Source organism: Eucalyptus grandis, chromosome 1 (assembly GCF_016545825.1).
Source record: "Eucalyptus grandis isolate ANBG69807.140 chromosome 1, ASM1654582v1, whole genome shotgun sequence".
Taxonomy (NCBI): domain Eukaryota; kingdom Viridiplantae; phylum Streptophyta; class Magnoliopsida; order Myrtales; family Myrtaceae; genus Eucalyptus; species Eucalyptus grandis.
This window is the reverse complement of record NC_052612.1, coordinates 9,347,630-9,352,313: the sequence shown is the minus strand read 5'-3', so window position 1 is coordinate 9,352,313 and position 4,684 is coordinate 9,347,630. Positions and strand designations below refer to the sequence as shown.

At 43.8% G+C, this 4,684-nt stretch overlaps 1 pseudogene; it reads left to right on the top strand.

The window, feature by feature from the left end:
- The first annotated feature begins 565 nt into the window (after positions 1-565).
- Positions 566-3,910, top strand: LOC120295329 (annotated as a pseudogene).
- The last annotated feature ends 774 nt before the right edge of the window (positions 3,911-4,684 follow it).

Here is a 4,684-nt window from a genome sequence, read left to right as displayed (position 1 = left end):
CCTTATTTACTTTATTCTTTATTCTTTATTTATTTTATTTTTTTAATTTTCTTTTTCGCTTTTCCCCTCCATCGGCCACTGCCAGGCCTCATTGACCTTTGCCGGCCTCAAGAGAGGGTGGGGGTTGCCCTCACCCGCTCAAGTGAGTGCGCTGACTAGACAAATGCTTGTCTATTATAATTAAACAAGCAAATTTTTGTATACATGGATACCAGTTATTTCGACACCCGACCAAGAATCTTCAAATCATATCATCCTAGTATTAATCAAAGAATCGGTATTAGTAAGAAGTACTAGTAGTCCGAAGACTACTTTTGTGATTTCGGTAAAACTTTTCTTAAAAAAATAACACGTGGCTATCTACGCGGGCGAAGTGACATGGAGGCAGCCCCGTAGGATTTTTCATGCAACGTTGTCGGAAAATGACTAAGAGTCAAACATTTTGTCACCGTAAGACTCCCGCAGAGTTCGTCACTTTCTCGAGGTCCTCGGTCTAAACTAGAACTCTTCGGGCTACAAAAGAAGTTCATTCAGCTCCCTTATTCCTCATGAATTCTTGCTAAGCATGACAAAATCAACTCCAACCAGCCCTCTCTCCCTCTGCCTCTTCCTCTGTCTCATTCCATTTCAGGCCTCACCATCACCGACCACAGAGGCGCAAGCTCTTGTCAAATGGAAGAACTCTCTCTCTCCTCCTCCTCCATCACCTTCTCTGAGCTCATGGTCACTCACCAACATCACCCATCGCTGCAACTGGACTGGCATTGCCTGCAACGATGGTGGGTCGGTCTCAGAGATCATCCTCTCCAGCTTAAGCCTCAACGGCACGCTCAATGCACTCGACGTGGCTTCATTCCCGAACCTGACCTGCTTCAATGTCAGCGACAACAATCTCAGCGGCCCAATACCGTCCTCAATCGGCAATCTATCCCAGCTCAGGTTCTTGGACCTGGCGGGCAATTTCTTCGAAGGGGCGATTCCTCTTTCCATTGGACAATTGAGAAAGCTTGAAAAGCTTGATTTGACACTAAACGAGTTGACCTCTTCGATCCCTTCGGAGCTTGGGCTCTGTGCTAACCTCACCTACTTAGCCCTTGCCCATAATTCGATCTCTGGCCCCATCCCTCCTGGGATTGGGAGCTTCAAGAATTTGTTCCAGTTATACCTCTCAAATAACAATCTCTCCGGGCAAATTCCACCCGAAATCGGAAGCTTGACCAAGCTCAATTACCTCAACTTGGACAACAATTCGCTCTCCGGCCCAATCCCTACTTGGATTGGGAACCTCAAGAATTTGCTCCATTTAGACCTGTCAAAAAACAATCTCTCTGGGCAAATTCCGCTCGAAATCGGAAGCCTGACCAAGCTCAATTCCCTCTTCATGGGCAGCAATTTGCTCTCAGGGACTATTCCTCCAGAGGTCGGGAATCTCACATTGTTGACCATTCTCGAGCTCAGCATCAACCAGCTTTATGGAGAGGTCCCCGAGACCATCTCTCGCCTTGCTAACTTACTGGTAATCCATTTGCTCGGGAACAATTTCTCAGGAGGAATACCACGTGATTTCGGCAAGTACAGCCCTTCTCTTTTCTTTGTTGCCTTTTCAGACAACAGCTTCACCGGAGAACTGCCGCCAGATTTATGCAGTGGCTTTGCTCTTCGATATCTCGTGATCGATGGGAATAACTTCACGGGGCCGCTGCCCAACTGTTTGAAGAATTGTTCGCGGCTGTGGAGAGTCCGTCTAGATCACAATCAGTTCACTGCAGATATCACGAGTGCGTTCGGAGTTTATCCGAATCTGGTCTTTATAACACTCAGCAACAACCGATTTGTTGGGAATCTCACGGCACAATGGGGAGAGTGCACAAATCTCACGAATTTCCAGATAGATGGTAACAAAATTGCCGGCCACATCCCCCCGGAGCTTGGAAAGTTGTCTCAGTTGCGTGTCCTGACTTTGTACAACAATGAATTGACTGGGAAAATTCCCGCCGAGATGGGAAATCTAGGGGAGTTGCTTAACTTGAACTTGAGCAACAACCATTTGGTCGGAGATATTCCCATCTCGTTAGGAAACTTATCGAAACTAAATTATCTTGATTTGTCGAAAAATGCTATTAGTGGTAGCATACCAAACGAGCTAGTGAATTGCAAGAATTTATTGAGCTTAAACGTGAGCTACAACAATCTGTTAGGTGTCATATTGCCGGAGCTCGGGAACTTGTTTGTGCTACAAATTCTCCTAGACCTGAGCCACAATTCATTAGCTGGATCAATTCCGTCCAATCTAGCAAAGCTTACAAAACTGGAAAATCTCAATCTTTCCCATAATAATTTCTCGGGTACAATCCCAGCTGCTCTCACCAGCTTGGTGAGTTTAAGCTCAATCGACTTATCGTACAATGAGCTGATGGGTGCGGTTCCTAGTGGTCGCCTGTTCCAACAAGCATCGGGAAGTGCTTTTATCTGGAATCCGGGCTTGTGTGGAAATGTGACGGGATTATCTCCTTGTGTGACAGGTAGTAAATCGATGAACCATAGGAAAAAAGTGCTGGTTGGTGTAAGTGTTGGCGTTTGCTGCTTACTACTTCTAGCGACTCTAATTGCAGTGATTCTGGCACTTCGGTGCCGAAAAAAGCTTCTCGACGAAAAGCAAGAGATCAAGCGTCTTAAAGAACATGAGAAATTTGAGCAGATCATATGGGAATGGTTAGGGAAGTTCACATTCAGTGACATCACCAAGGCCACCAATGATTTCAGCGAAGAATATTGCATTGGAAAAGGCGGGTTTGGGAGTGTTTATAAGGTCGTATTGGCCAGAGGCCAAATCGTCGCCGTCAAAAAGCTCAATGCATCAAAATCCGGTAACATACCAGCGGTCAACCGCCAAAGTTTCGAGAACGAAATTCGCGTGTTGACTGAGGTCCGGCACCGCAATGTGATCAAGCTCCACGGTTTCTGTTCCAAGAGGGGTTGCATTTACTTGGTCTATGAGTTTGTCGAGAGAGGCAGTTTGGCAAAGGTCTTGTATGGAGGAATAGGAGCAGCTGAACTGGACTGGGGTACAAGGGTGAAGATTGTTCAAGGCGTGGCTCACGCCATCACCTACTTGCATCACAATTGCTCACCACCTGTCATCCATCGAGACATAACATTGAACAACATCTTGCTCGAGTCGGACCTCGAGCCTCGACTCTCAGATTTTGGGATAGCGAGACTCTTGAATTCAGGCTCATCGAATTGGACCGCAGTGGCCGGATCTTATGGCTACATGGCTCTGGTAAGCCATATGATGAAAGCTAACTATGCATTTCGTGAGTACATTTTTTTTTGGAGTTGTTTCAATTTCTCTCGTTAACTTCTTCAATTTGGATTCATCAAATAATTCTCACAAGACTATTTGGAAGAGCAGGTATAGATTTTGAAAAGTCGTTTGTGTTAATAATATCAAAGAAATTTGGAATTTATGTACCACTTGACATTATGATCAAAACATTGATGCATTGTTCTTTCATGAAAAACAGAGTTAGCAATTACGATGCGGGTAACGAACAAATGCGATGTGTATAGCTTTGGCGTAGTGGCGCTAGAGATTATGATGGGGAAGCATCCGGGGGATCTTCTCTCTTCTTTATCAATGATAAAAACATCGACAATCTCGGAGGACCCAAATTTGCTGTTGAAGGATGTGCTGGATCCGCGTCTTCCTCCTCCAACTGGCCAACGAGCCGAGAAAGTGGTATTCATCATCATGGCGGCACTGGCATGCACGCGCACGAGCCCCGATTCATGACCCACCATGCATTTCGTGGCGAGAGAATTATCTGCACCTGCTCAAACTTACTTTGAGCCATTAGGCTCCATAACTATAAGCAAAGCTATCGAATCTTCAGGAGTAGAATTTTAAGAGATATTGCAGATCAAATGATACTTTTCTGTCTCTCTCTCGCTCTGTTTTTTTTTTTTTTTTTTCCTTTTTTGGGAGTTTGCTTGTAATTAATGAGAAAGAGTGGGTGTACAGTTTGGATAATTTAGAAAATTACTATTGCACTGTTTTCAAAATATATTTATAAATCCTAAACACAGATCCTCTAATGAATATGAAGTACGTCGTCACTTCGGATGATCTGATAGACTACTTTGCCTTTTGTTGTCCTTTATATTAGTATGAGATGTCGATGGGCCATTATAGATAATTTCGTACTCAAGTTCTAACTTTAATGAAATTCTAATTAAGGACCTAAAATGAGACTATTTTTTTTTTTTTCACAAAAGAGTTTAAAGTGTACTTTATTTTAAATAAGGCCTAGAGTAGCTAAGTAAGTTTCAAATAAGGGCTTAAACTTACTGACCCACCCAATATTCACCGGTGAACATTTTCCGGTGACTTGAATAGGGGTAATTTAGTGAAAATCTACAACTGGGTAAAAAAATTTAAAATATTCCCGAATTGAATAGGATTTTCAATTTTCACATTTTCTTCCTTCCTCTTCCCAAATGCTCATATTGCTCTCGCCTGATCCTCGTTGCTCCTCGTGAGCTTCAATCTGCTGTTCGCCGTCGTCTCTTCTTTCACAAGTTCATCGTCCACAAGCTTTAAGTCGTGCGCAAGCTTCATGTTGTCTGCAAGCTCTACTCACTTTCATCCGTGGTTCGTGTTGTTCATATTGATGCAATTCAT